The 15165-nt window shown below is 41.1% G+C and overlaps 1 long non-coding RNA gene across 2 annotated transcripts in view; it reads left to right on the forward strand.

Annotated features, from left to right (window-relative positions):
* The first annotated feature begins 11740 nt into the window (after positions 1–11740).
* LOC147349774 (uncharacterized) overlaps positions 11741–15165 on the forward strand; it is a 77261-nt gene continuing 73836 nt past the window's right edge. Inside the window, exon 1 of one of the 2 annotated variants that reach the window (XR_015150144.1) lies at positions 11741–12354. This is a non-coding gene — a long non-coding RNA (uncharacterized LOC147349774). The remainder of the gene's footprint in view (positions 12355–15165) is intronic. The other variant, XR_015150145.1, reaches the window with a different exon arrangement.

Below are 15165 nucleotides of genomic sequence, written 5' to 3' on the forward strand. Positions count from 1 at the left end.
TCTGGTATGTAACCCTCCGTATTCCCTCTCTCTCTCTTCTTTTTTTGTCTGCGCTGGGTCTTCGTTGCTGCACACAAGCTTTCTCTAGTTGCAGTGACCAGGGCTACTCTTTGGTTGGGTTGCACGGGCTTCTCTTGCTGCCGAGCACGGGCTCTCGGGTGCAGGCTCAATAGTTGTGGAGCATGGGCTTAGATGCCCTGTGGCCTGTGGGATCTTCCTGGACCAGGGATTGAAGCCATGTCCCCTGCATTGGCAGGCAGATTCCCAACCACTGGACCACCAGGGAAGTCCTCCATATTCTCTCTTGTCCACTTCAATACCGTCGGACACTTGTCTGCGATGGCAGGATGGCAGGATGAACGGCTGCAAGTCCCCACGGTGCTTCAAGTGCTGAAAGCTATACGGTGTCACAGATCTCCACCGCCACCTCGGAAATAGTTCAGCGCTGCCCTTTCAACCAAGGCTGGATTTCAGGGTCCCCTGGAAATCTTCCCTGACACACCGATGCCGGGTCCCACCACATCCTTATTAACTCAGCGTGACGTGTGTCACTCCGTCCAGGGCTGATGGCATGTGCCGGTCTCAGCTAGGGTGGCCAATGCTTGCTCTGTGGCCCCACCGGAGCTGTCTTTCTAGGGAAGCCGGTCACTTCCCTGTTACTTCTTTCCCTTCTCTTCTCAGGATAGCTCTGACTTCTTCAGGTGCTACCTTTCTGTTGTACAAATGCCAGTTAATTTGTTTGATTCATTGCCTTGGGGGCAGAGGGTTGAGTCAGCCGTTCTCAATTCACAGCACACTGTTATTGCAGTTAATGGATCCATCCCTCTTCCCTTCCTACCATTTTCTTCCTGTTTCCTTAGTTTTTACCTGATGTTCTTTTTCTGTTTGTGGATCCCATTTAGGGTATTGTAGTACATTTAGTTATCATGTCTCCTTTGTGTCCTCTGGGCTGTGGTTGTTTCTCTGACTTCCTGTGTTATTAAAGATCTTTTCAGTGTTGAAAATGACTAGTCAGATATTGTGTAGAATGTCTCTCAGATGGGATTTGTCTGATATTTGTCTCATGATTAGACTTGGGTTATTAGTTTTGGGGGGGAAGACCACAGAGGCATTTTCGTCACATGATCTCACGGGTGCTTAGTGTCAACCTGGCTTGTCACTCTTGTTACTGACTTGGATTGCCTGGCTGAGGTCACACTTGATAGACTTCTCCCTGTTAAGTTAATCTTTTTCCTTCTTTCAAGAAAACTGTCATCTTTGGCAAGATGTCACTGACTGGGAAGTTATATTTAACTTTCTATCTCTATAGACTATTTGAAATTTTTTTGGGGGGGAAGATTATCTCTTTTCCTTAACTTTATTTACTTATTCAGTCATCTGTTTATAAACTTATGAATATTTATTTTGTACTTTGGGCTATAAATCCAATACTACTTCATTCATCTTGTGGCTCAAATGAAGTTTCAGCTCAGGCCTCTGAGAATGCTCCCCTGGCTTCTGTCTCCTTTTGACATACCACATCGCTCTTCTTTTCAAAGCCATATTCTTCCTTTTGGGTACTATAAGATGCTCCAGATATTTCTTGAGAGTTTCCTGCTCTAGTCCTAGAATCAGCCACTTCTCCAAGGATCTTGGCTCTTTTACTGAAGAAAGAAAGTGAAAATGTTAGTCCCTCAGTCATGTCCGACTTATTGGGACCGCATGGACTGTAGCCCACCAAGCTTCTCTGTTCATGAAATTCTCCAGGGAAGAATACTGGAGTCTGAGTAGCTATGCCCTACTACAGGGGAATATTCTCAACCCAAGGATCAAACCCAGGTCTCCCACATTGCAGGCAGATTTTTTACCATCTGAGCCATCACTGAGAATATCATGAAAAACCAAGATCTTGGCACTGAGTATGCTTGCTGTTGCTGGATACTGTTCAGGCCCTCTTGGTTGCCAGAACAAGGAAATAATGTGTGTATATACACACAGCTATATGTAAACATCTCTGTCTCTATGACGCTATATATGATTTTATATTGCTATCTCCAGCTATATTATCACATGGATCATTCACACCTCCACTCCCTTGCTTACGTGTCACTTCTCATTCAACAGTGAGAAACAGCCCCTCCATCCTGTTCCATTTATTTATCTGTCCTAGTCCAGTATACATGTATAGCAGTATCGGAATTATTAACAACTGACCCCACAGAAAACCATCCTATCAACTAGAATACCTGCTTGGTTAGTTTCTTTTGCCTTTAATCTTACAGATTTTATTCATGTCCAAAGCTTCTTAGATCATCACTTTTTGCTCCTACCCTATTCAGTGAGGTTGTCCCATACATTTGTAATATGGTTGAATTCATTTGTCCCAATCTGCATTTATTCTGGGCATCCCCTGACCTCCTATGATTTTTCAACTTTATGTACATTGTGGTTCGTTGTTTGCCCTGTAAAGCTCTATGAATTTTGACCAACGTCTATTGTCCCTCTCAGAGACAACCACCCTTGAAATACTGTTTTACAATAAAAATTTAATATGTGTTCATTGTCACTTAAAAATTTGTTATTCTAGATTCACATATGATTTTCCCTATAAAAAACAATGTATTTTTTCAATTTATCAATCCCATATACAACTCTTACCATGTCCCAGACACTATTTTAAGTACTTTGTAAGTATTTATTCATTTACTCTTCTTAACATTCCTATGAGATAGCTGCCTTTATTATCCTTATATTACAGATAGAGGCTTCGCAGGTAGCTTGGTGATAAAGAATTCACCTGCCAATGCAGGAAATGCAGGTGACCTGGGTCAGGAAGATCCCCTGGATGAGGAAATGCCAACCCACTCCATTATTCTTGCTCAGAGAATCCCATGGACAGAGGAGCCTGGTGGGCTACAGTCCATGGGGTGACAAAGAGTCAGACATGACTTAGCAACTAAGCAACAACATTCTTACAGGTAAGAAAACTGAGGCAAAGAAAGGTTAAATAAGTTGCCAAGGTCACGCAGCTGGTATATATTTATCATCCAAGGCAAACACAGTGAACATGGCCTTTTGATTATTAATAGATGTTCATGTCACATTGGTGACTGGCTGAAGCTGAACGGATTTCAGAGTCTCTCTGCATGCACAGCTTATAGGAAAGTTGTGCTTTGTGGTAGAGGGCTCCAAGTACACAACAAGCAGAAGCCAAGACAACGCTTTGAACAGCTTCCTTCAGAGGTTGCAAAATTGATGAGATAGAATAATTTATGGTTGCTTTACTGAATAATTTACCAATCAAATCATTCAGCAAACCAGTGAAATATGAAAACAAGGGAGACATGAATTTGGACCAGGAAGGATCAGTAAGATCCAGCAAGGCTGAACATTGCCTACTAGGCACATTGAAGGAAGACAGGTCTCTGCAGACCTTACTTCTTTAAAATTTTTAAAAATTTTATATCAGAGTATAATGGTAAAGTACCCGCTTGCTGGTGCAGAAGACATGGGTTCCATCCCTGGGTGGGGAAGATCTCCTGGAGTAGGGCATGACAACTGACTCCAGTATTCTTGCCTGGAGAATCCCATGGACAGAGAAGCCTGGTGGGCTACAGCCCATAGGGTCGCAGAGTCGAACAAGAATGAGGTAACTTAGCACACATGCAGTACATGGTTAATTGACAATGCGTTAGTTTTAGGTGCGCAGCAAGGTGGTTCAGTTATACATACACATGTACCTATTCTTTTTCCTTTGTTTCCCATTTAGGGTATTACAGAATATTAAGAATATTTCCCTGTGCTATACAGTAGGTCCTTGTTGGATATCTATTTTAAATATAGCAGTGTGTACATGTCAATCCCAAACTCCCAATCCTTGCCCCTGATAACCATAAGTTTGTCCTCTAAGTCTGTGAGTTAAGAAGCAAAAAAATAAAAATAAAAAAGGAGAGAGAGAAATGAAATAATGCCTTTTGCAGTAACATGGATGGATGTAGAGATTGTTACACTAAATAAGACAAAGAAACAGATATCATATGATACCACTTATAAGTGGAATCTAAAAAAAAAAACGGTACAAATGAACTTCTTTACAAAATAGAAACAAACTTTGGCCTTCTGATTTTAAGAGGCAAATTACAGTGGCCTGACCAGCTTGCTTCTTCCCACACTGATTGCTGCTGGAGAGCCTGCACACACTTTCAGTGAATTCTGAGCTTGTCTTTTTCTTGGTAGTCTGTTCCTTCTCCATGAATGACTAATGTTAGCTCCATCTATAGCATGGAGCAGACCTTGGTATCCATGTTTCTATCTCACATTCCACTAGATTATTATTGAAACTTTCAATATTGCTTGTGAAAGTGGATCATAAAATTGATCACTTGAAGAATGCTTTGCAAGTGATAAAGGATTTTGCATATTGTCTCATTTAATCCCGTACAACAACTGCTAATGTCAATGTCACTATCTGTACTTCAGAAGTGAGGACCAGTACACAAGTGTGTAAACGGTAAACTCTCCAGCTCAGAGTCTCCACGATTCAGATGGCTGATTCTAAGTATTCTTTTCTTTCCAGGCTTCTCCACTTGCCTTTGTCTTATATGCTATGGTGAAAGAAAAATCAGATCCCAAGTCAAAGGCTGGCTCTCTGTGGTAACTACTCCATTAATTTCAGTCATTTCTGCATTCTTTATCCCATCTGTTATTCCACATAGACATCTGTGCAATATCACTTGCAAATCAAAGACATTTTCTTTCTAGTATAACTTAAGATGAAATGGCCGTTTCAAATGCTCATTTCTCTGATCTTGTTCAGTGCCCAGCCATGAGCACGTTTGCTCCTCTCTACACTTTTTCTGTAACTAATCTTAATTAGCTGAGAAAGAACCAGAGTGACCCGGCAAAGAGAAATGGTGCCTGTTTTAGAATCAATTCAGACAAATAAAAAGATGGAATGGACTTTTCTGGAATGGTCTTGCAGATAGTATCACAGTTTTGTTTAGAGAATCTCTAGAGAATTATACTAGGGGATTCCCTATGGCTCAGTGGTAAAGAATTTGCCTGCCAAGGCAGGAGATGCAGGTTTGACCCCTGAGTCAGGAAGACCCCCTGGAGAAGGAAATATCCACCCCAGTATTCTTGCCTGGGGAATTCCATGGACAGAGGAGCCTGGTGGGCTATAGTCCATAGCATCGCAAAGAGTCGAACATGACTTAGCAATTGTGAAGTGAAAATATCTCCTGCCATATTAGTAAACAAGAAATGTCAAAGTCTCAGGGATTTCTGGCCTCCAAATGTGAAGGAGGGCTCCCCAGACTGTGATCCAGCAGAGGCTACCACCCCCCAGTAGCTACCACCCCCAAGATGCTACCACCCCTACCACTTCAAGATGAAATGGCCGTTTCAAATGCTCATTTCTCTAATCTTGTTCAGTGTCCAGCCACGAGCACTTTTGCTGAGGAGCAGGGAGAATGCGAGAAGCAGCCATCTGCCACTCCTTGAGGTGAATGAGGAAGAGAATTTGGCCCCAGACGGCTGAGGTGCTTGTGGAAGGAATGAATTCAGTCAGCCCGGAGGCTTGCATCCTCCCATACGTAGAATGAGAAATGCCTTGACTTGGTATCTGATCTTTGATGTTCAGATTGCCTTCTTCCTTTGTTGCAAACTTGTATGTAGCCTGACTTCCCCTCCTGTCTCCTGGGAGCCGTTTTCTCAGAGCTGCTGAAATGCTGTTTACTGGGTTCAGAGACCTAAACATTCCCACCAAATAAAATAACTCTACTTTCAGGTGATGACTATATTTTTAGTTGACATGACTAAACAACAACAACAGAGAATTGTATTAAAGAAATATTCTAGCCTAGTTTTCCAATTCTCACAGTTGAGATTCCAGATTATTTTTGTTCAGTAATAGTAATAACTACATTTCTAAGTCAAAGGTGCTTGAGTCAGCATCTGAATGTTGGTTCAGTTCAGTCAGTCGCTCAGTCGTGTCTGACTCTTTGTGATGCCATGGACTGCAGCACACCAGGCCTCCTTGTCCTTCACCAACTCCCAGAGCTTGCTCAAACTCATGTCCATCCAGTCAGTGATGCCATCCAACCATCTCATCCTCTGTCGTCCCCTTCTCCTCCTGCCTTCAATCTTTCCCAGCATCAGGGTCTTTTTCAATGAGTCAGTTCTTCACATCAGGTGGCCAAAGTATTGGAGCTTCAGCTTTAGCATCAGTCCTTCCAATGAATATTCAGAATTGATCTCCTTTAGGATGGACTGGTTGGATCTCCTTGCTGTCCAAGGGACTCACAAGAGCCTTCCCCAACACCACAGTTCAGAAGCAACAATTCTTCGGTGCTCAGCTTTCTTTAGAGTCCAATACTCACATCCATACATGACTGTTGAAAAAACCATAGCTTTGACTGGATGGACCTTTGATGACAAAGTAATGTCTTTGCTTTTTAATATGCTGTCTGGGTTGGTTATAAATTTTCTTCAAAGGAGCAGGTGTCTTTTAATTTCATGTTGGTTAGACATCTCCAAATTGCCTTCCAATCATTATGGCATGTTGACATGTGCTGAGAGCTAGAATTTCTAGTGTCTTTGTCATTTTTTACCTAAATAAATGGGCCATGAGTAAATATATCACATTTCTTTGCCAATTTTATCAGTTGAATAGGGTTTACTTCCAGTTGATCTATGTGTTGTAGCAATATCCAAACATCATAAAATTCCCTATCAATGTGCTATGGTTAGTTCACTTATATTGCAAAGACCATCTGTCTGGATTTTAAGCAAATTGAGATCAGTAGCTTTGAGATGTTAAAATTGAAAAGCTAAAGAATAACCTAATGGGAGACATTAGAAAGAGAGATTTTGGTCTAAAATAGTAGGACCCACTGAGCAAATTACAGGCCATGATTTGTTTATAGTTTCATAATACGATTAATGTTGAAGAAGAGAACTCTGATTTCTGTTACATATCTACAGGATTCTGCTAATCAAAGTCTCAGCAATTGTCAGAGCTCAGATCTATCACAAGCCATTTTTTCTTTGGGGTTTCCATGGATAATTGGCCGTTATTAACCACCCATTGCCTTTAAATTTTTCTCTAAAGATGAGAGGTTAGCAAAGAAAAAGTTGTTCATCTTTATTCCTGTTGCATTTTGAATCACTAGAGATGAGGCAGCAGGTATATGTATTTTATATTCTTTCCCATCACTGTAGGGCAGTTAATATCTCTTGATCAAAATTCAGAGTTGGACAAAACTTAGTGAACGAGCAACAACAACAATTAAAATACCTAGAAACTAAAATGTTTAGAAGGGAAGTAGGGTTATTGCCTGTTTTATTTTAAAATAAGAGATTCTTACGAAGTTATTCTTTCAATCTCTCAGATGGTTAAAGTCCTAATTTCTGTAAAGCATTGTTTTATTGTGACCTACCTTGTCAGAAATTAAACTCAGAGGAATGAATTATTACAATAACGTGCAAACAGCTTCCTCCCAATATCTTCTTTTTGTTCCTGTTAAGCAACTTTTAGTAAGTTTTTTAATTTACATTTTAGAAGGAATATCTGGGTACATTTTTCTGAAATGTGGAGTACTATAAGAAGTCACAAAGGTAACTGGTAAAAGACCTCTTTCTCTTTCAGTCTAGGCTAGCTTGTGCTGTGCTGTGGGTAACCTAGCCCTTCTGCGGGGGAACTTGCTGACCCAGGAATCAAACCGGGGTCTCCTACATTGCAGGCAGATTCTTTACCAGTTGAGCTACTAGGGAAGCCCCGAGGCTAGCTTATGTCATAGTACAACTCAAGTCTTTTTTTCAATCTTCTAATTTTTTAATTAATTCATTTTTTATATGGGATCTTATTTCCCCAACCAGTGATTGAACCTGGGACCATGGGAGTGAAGGCACAGAGTTCTAACCATTGGACAGCCAGGGAATTCCCAACCCAGGTCTCAGTGGTATTCAAATCAAAGGTCCACTTCTCCTTTATGCTACATATCTATTGTGGGTTGGCTGAGGGTTCTGCTGCATGCTTGCTCAGGCATCTGGTGCATCAGAGCTGCTGCCAACAGTCACGATATCAGAAGGAAAGAGTGGGTAAGTTTTAATTCTTTTACCTGATAATTACACTGGTTGAAATGTACTTTGGACATTTCAAAATGTACAAAACATGTCCCATAACCACACCTAACTTCAAATGGGGCGGGGCAGGGGATGCTGTGATGCACTGATACCCTATACAATATTTCTTAGGTAGCGCTGATGACTACTGTATGGACTTTAATACTTGAAATGGCAGCTCTCCTTTCTCCATTTATAGATTCATCTTTCTTAAATACATCCAACATTGTTTCAATTTATAGGACTTTTCAGTACTCTCCAGCACCTAATGAAGCAAGGCACTTTTCATCATTTTAAAATGTTGGGGAAATACTTGAATATTGATACAAATTAGAATCATTTTCTCAAATTACATAAAAATAATCCTTTGACAATCATGATTGAGGTTGCTTTAAATCTATATATTAATATATGGAGAATTGATTTTTAAAAAATTTTAAATTAGGTCTTTAGAAACAGAAAGTCTCTGTAGTTTTTTTGGTTCTCATTTAGGTATAAAAGTGAATTTGTATTATCTGTAACTATAAAATTTCCTGTAATTTAGCTCTGTGAGAATCTAGATTAGCATTCAATTCTAAATTTTTCTTAATTTTCTTGTTAAACATGAATTATTTTGTTACTACATTGTTAAACATATAGGATCTTTTTTAGTTCTTGTTTATTGTTTATTGAATAAGATCAGAGAACAGCATGTGTGAGGTCTATTCTCTTGAATTAATTTAGGCTTCCTTTTTGACAGCTTACTAAATTGATTTGTGCTTCTAGAGTAATCTTACAATATTTAACATATCACCTTCTAAGTATAGATGTATTTTAAAACCACTTAAGTAAAAAATGCCCTCAGCAAAGAACATAATACCTAATTCCTGATGGGTTTATTTATAAAGAGTTCACAGCACATTACATGTATCTTGAAGGCAGAGCCAAATTATGATATGTTAATTGGAAAAAATATTTAATGTGAAAATAATAGCTTCAGTTAAGGTGTGGAGCTAGAGAGGCATGAGAGAGGTTTAAGGAGCAGAAATAGCTTTGCTAGAATAAGGGATATGAGAAGTAGGTAGGAGGAAGGAGAAAAAGTGAGTGCCAGAATGTAGAGGGTTTAGAACAGCAGATAAAGAAATGTATGAGCTTTACTAAGTGAACAGTGAGACGCCAAGGCGGGGCACTCATGTGATGTTGCGTGTGTGCTACGCCGTTTCAGTCGTATCTGACTCTTTGCGACCCCATGAACTGTAGCCCGCCAGGTTCCTCTGTCCACGGAATTCTCCAGGTAAGGATACTGGAATGGGTAACCATTTCTTTCTTCCCCAGAGTATCTTCCTGACCCAGGGATCGAACCCAGGTCTCCTGCGTTGTAGGCAGATTCCAGGGAAGCCCAAACAAGAGTTTAATGTGACTGACTTATAAGGGGTGACAGGATTTGAAAGAGAAGGGTTAAAAGTCAATCAGACAGGAGGTTCTAACAGTTGTCCTGATGAGAAATGATAGAGATCAGAACCAGAGCAATGGCATTAGTCATCAATGGAGTGCATGAATGTAAGAGACAGGAAGGGAGTGGGCAGGTTAACACAAGGAAAAGTCAGAGCCTCGGAGAATTAGAGGCAGTCAACAACAGGACTTTATTTTGGTAGAAAGATGATCTCAGTTTTAGACTTATTGAGGTTTTGTTTCCTGTAGACTCTCCACCTGGGGACATCCAGTAGGCAGAGAGAAATAGAGTATTAGGTATTAGGGGAGAGAAATAACATATAGTAGTGTGAAGGATACTGGATTACAGTGTCAAGGATGGTGATGCCTTACAAGGTGTAGTTTTTTCTCAGAGGACTTAAGATCTACTTGGGAGATCAAGATAACACTTTATAAGCAACAAAAATACAAGAACGTAACTTAGGGCTAAGTTGTGTATGGCACGCTTTCTTTGTTGCAAGAATTTAGAGGAAAAGAGAATTAAAGGGACATGGAGGACTTGAGTTGGCTCTTTTTTAAAAAAATGTATTTATTTTTTTAAGGAGTTGGCTCTTGATGGGTGGGAAGTGTTTAGTTGGGTGCAAAAGCAGGGAAGATTGACAGGTCCTAAAGAACTGATACATATTCATGTGATATGGTCACTATTAGCAATAGTTTTGATAACTAATTAATCCTGCTGAAGGACAGGCTTGGATTCCCTCGCGTTTCTGGGTTTCTGTACTCTGCGCCCCAGTTTGCGGCTGCGTGTACTACACCCACTGTAAATCAAAAGTAGCTCTATGTCTCCTTAGGACTGCAGCTGGCACAGGGTCTCTGGTGCAACAACAGATGTAAGGTGTGGGCCTGGAGGGACTGATGCCCTTGTAAACAGGATGACACTTAATCCCCTGGAAGGCAATGCAAACCAAGATTTCACAGTCTTTAGGTGATTCTGTTTCCCAGGAAAATCTAACACAAATTATGCAGCTGTACTCCCTCAGCCTTGGCATCAACAGACCAAAGACCACACTGTAATCTCACCTCATTTTTCCCACAGTGTTCTCCGTGCTTTCTAGGAAGAGGGAAATATGTCTGAGTGTGTGTGAGGCAGCATTTACTAAGAGCTCTACAGAACAGCTTTGGGAGGTCGATTTTTCCTGGGGATTCTCACTGATTCGTGTGTGAACTGTTGGGCTCAACATTCCCCAGCTCCAGCTCTCTCTGGTGATCCTGTAAGAGGATCTTCTGAGCCACTTATTCTGCGGACGGAGAATTGCCCCCATCTGCCTGGACAGTTCCTGCTCGTCTTTCAAGGCTCAGCTCAAGTGTCATGACTTCAAGGAAGCTTCGCCTCTCTGGCCCTCCTTGCCTCCTCCCAGGCTTTGCCCACTACACACCCACTGTATTCCTTTAGCTGCCTTTAAAGCACTGACCTCCCTATTAATGGTTTCGCTGAATTGTCTGTAGATTTTGAACTTCTTGAGTGTGTGAAGCCTGATATGGTCACCTTTGGGTGTTCAATTCTAAGACCTACACCTGGCCACTGCAGGCTTTCAACAAAGGCATGCTCAGTGGATGGATGAATGAACGGACGGTGTTAAAGCATGAACTCGGCTATATTTTGTGCCCACATTTTGTTTGTATCCACATTCATGAATGAGCTGATTCTTGTCACTCTGTGAGGTCTAAATCAGTCTTTGAAACAATTTCACAAAAGGAAAAATATTCCAGCCTGTCAACAGGTTGGCTGGCATTATAATTAAGTGATCTTATCTTTTCTGCTTGATCATACTGTTCTTAGCTGCACAGTGAGGATGAGCCCAGCTTTAATAATGGTGTGGCATCTGTCTCTCCCTAGACATGGCCTGAGAACAACGCCAGCAGACAGCTGTGGCATGGTCCACCATCTGGGTCTCTGGAATATCTATGTAGCCCTCTGGTTTTTAGAAAGACTTAGGCTAGAAGCCACAAGGAGGGCTGCGTTTCTTTGCCTCAGGGCATTGGAGCTAGAGTCTCCTTTCCATTTGAGACTTGAATGGATAGAGATGCAAGTTCTGAGGCCATTTGTCACTCTAGTTCATCAAGTCAAAGGATACGGAACTCATGGGGCCATAAAAGCCATCAATGAGTTCTCTTTGTATTTGAATAACCTCCCAACTTTTCACTCCATTACAGTTAGAGAAAATTTCACTGCACAGAAAGAGGCTGTGAACACTCCCTCACTGTTTTTCACTTTATTCCTGCCTTGGAGAAAACACCAGGTGAAGCTGGAAGATGACATTGGCTCTCCTGCTCTAAACAGACTGAACTCTGCCTCCAGTATTAAAGGTTTGGCACACTTGCAATATCTTTGCTGGCAAATCACCCTATTGCAGCTGTTTTGTCGTCCTTGAGAATTTCCTATTTTGCTTTCCTGGGAATGGATGTTTATGAAGTGGAAATGTGGAGCCCTGTGAAGAAGTCCTTGGTGCAAATGCCGTAACAAACTGTTCTCTGTGGGGCTCCATTCCGGGAAAATGATACACAGCAATTTTATCTCCACGGGCAGAGTTGCAATAAGCCTGTTTACATACTGACACCAGCAACATAGCATTAGGTATCTCTATAACCATCTGTGCTCGCATGCTAAGTTGCTATAGTCGTGTCTGGCTCTTTGTGACCCCATGGACTGTAGCCTGCCAGGATCCTCTGTCCATAGGATTCTCCAGGCAAGAATACTGGAGTGGGTTGCCATTTCCTCCTCTACAGGATCTTCCCAACCCAAGGATTGAACTTGTGTCTCCTGAGGCTCCTGCATTGCAGGTAGATTCTTTGACCATCCAGGGAAATTTTATAGATGACTAATTTTGTATTTAAGGTAGGTGGTAGAAGGGATCAATAAACTGAAGCTGAATTAAATGAATTTTCATGTAAGGGTAGAACAAACAAGATCTCAGGATGGATTGGGGCTTTGGACAGGAAACAGAGGCTGTATGTTAATTTGAAAGTCTCTAGTACTCCTCAGCTTAGCCTTTCAGACAGCTTTTTCTTGATTAGCATGGATTTGTGAGCCAATTCAGCTGTATTTTGTGCTGTAGAATTAACTTTTCAAAAAGCATAATGTGCATTAGCTGAGATGATGATGCATGGTAAATGCTGAATGCCATTCAGCACATGGGGATGGTGGTGATGGTGATGGGATGATGGGGATGGTGGTGAGGATGATGGTGATGGTGGTGGGGATGATGACAATGATGATTTATCAACAGAAATTATGGCCCAGAGATATTTTTCCCAAATAAGCTCAGTGGGCAATTGAAAATCTGTTGTTGTTTTTTATTGCTAAGCCTGACTCTTTGTGAGCCCATGGACTAGAGCACATCAGGCACCTCTGTCTTTCACTATCTCCTGCAATTTGCTCAGATTCATGTCCATTGAGTCTATGATGCTATCTCACCATCTCATCCTCTGCCACCCCCTACTCTTTTTCTTCAATCTTTCTCAGCATCAGGGTCTTTTCCAATGATTTGGCTTTTTGCATTAGGGGGCCAAAGTATTGGAGCTCCAACTTCAGCATCAGTCCTTCCAATGAATATTCAGGATTGATTTCCTTTAGGATTGACTGGTTTGCTCTCTTTGCAGTCCAAGGGACTCTCAAGAGTCTTCTCCAGCACCACAATTTGAAAGTATCAATTCTTTGGCGCTCAGCCTTCTTTATGGTCCAACTCTCACATGACTATGGGAGAAACCATAGCTACAGTGAAATAAATCATAACTTTTTATAAAGTAATAAATTAAAAGATAATAAGTTGTAAATAAAAGTCTATTGTAACATAGGTCATGGTAAATGAATCCCCTGAGTCCTAGCAGAGGAGACAGAGGTGTGGGTTGGTTCAGAAGCAGCTACAGGGGACTGAATACTGAGAGCAAGACCATCTCTGGGAGTGGGTGCTCAGGGCAGGGCAGCGGAGGCAAAAGAAAGGCTTGGTTTGCCTTTCAGAGGATTTCATGCATCATGTTGATTGCAAAGACATGCTAATCTCCTTTTTCACACAGGACCCACTTGCAGTTCCTAGGTGCACACCCTCAGCTTGTACATGTACCCCAGGCATATATACAGAGCTTCAGGCACACACTTCCCACCTCAAAGACACACACCCACATTTATCACCCTAACAAATAGGACCCCCTCCATAGTCTATAAATATCACCTACATAAGCTCATAACACTCTTTTATAACCTCCATCCACACTCACAGTCCCACACCCTTGTATTCAAATCCCCTTATGTACATCCTTTATAGATACACACCCTGCACACCCATACAGACTGAAACCTCTCCACTTTGTTCACTCTCAAGTTTCCCTCCCCTCATATACATACCACATACACAGAGACTCATATAGACACATCGAACACACTCATTTTCCTAGTCACCCACACATCTTGATGGTCCCACAGTGTATTTGGGGTTGAAAGGGGGACAGGGAATTGTTAGGGAACAAATTAATCTTGTTACATTTATTACACTTAATATGTCTTTTTCTTCCCCTACTTTATGCTCCCCCACCCCACCTTCTTCCCTAACTATTCTTTATAGAATGATTATTTTCTTTTTTTAAAAGTTAATTAATTTATTTTAATTGGAGGCTAACTACTTTACAATATTGTAGTGGTTTTGCCATACATTGACATGAATCAGCCATGGGTGTACATGTGTCCCCCATCCTGAACCCCACTCCTCCTCCCTCCCCATCCCATTCCTCAGGGTCATCCCAGTGCACCAGCCCCAAGCACCCTGTCTCATGCATCAAACCTGGACTGGTGATCTATTTCACATATGGTAATATACATGTTTCAATGCTATTCTCTCAAATCATCCCACCCTTGCCTTCTGTCACAGAGTCCAAAAGTCTGTTCTTTATCTCTGTCTCTATTGCTGTCTCTCATATAGGGTCATTGTTACCATCTTTCTAAATTTCATATATATGAATTAATATACTGTATTGGTGTTTTTCTTTCTGACTTCACTCTGTATAACAGGCTCCAGTTTCATCCACCTCATTAGGACTGATTCAAATGCATTCTTTTTAATGGCTGAGTAATATCCCATTGTGTATGTGTACCACAGCTTTCTTATCCATTTGTCTGCCAAAGGACATCTAGGTTGCTTCCATGTGTAAACAGTGTTGTGATGAACATTGGGGTACACAATTTCACAATTTGTATGGAAATACAAAAAACCTCAAATAGCCAAAGCAATCTTGAGAAAGAAGAATGGAACTGGAGGAATCAACCTGCCTGATTTCAGACTATGCTTGTGGTATAGCTACAGTCATCAAGACAGTATGGTACTGGCACAAAGACAGAAATATAGATCAATGGAACAAAGTAGAAAGCCCAGAGGTAAATCCACGCACCTATGGACACCTTATCTTTGACAAAGGAGGCAAGAATATACAATGGAGAAAAGACAATCTAACAAGTGGTGCTGGGAAAACTGGTCAACCACTTGTAAAAGAATGAAACTAGAACACTTTCTAACACCATACACAAAAATAAACTCAAAATGGATTAAAGATCTAAACATAAGACCAGAAACTATAAAACTCCTAGAGGAGAACATAGGCAAA

This window comes from Bos grunniens, chromosome 21 (assembly GCF_055505025.1).
Source record: "Bos grunniens cultivar Pamir isolate PY7600 chromosome 21, Bosgru_T2T1.0, whole genome shotgun sequence".
Classification (NCBI taxonomy): domain Eukaryota; kingdom Metazoa; phylum Chordata; class Mammalia; order Artiodactyla; family Bovidae; genus Bos; species Bos grunniens.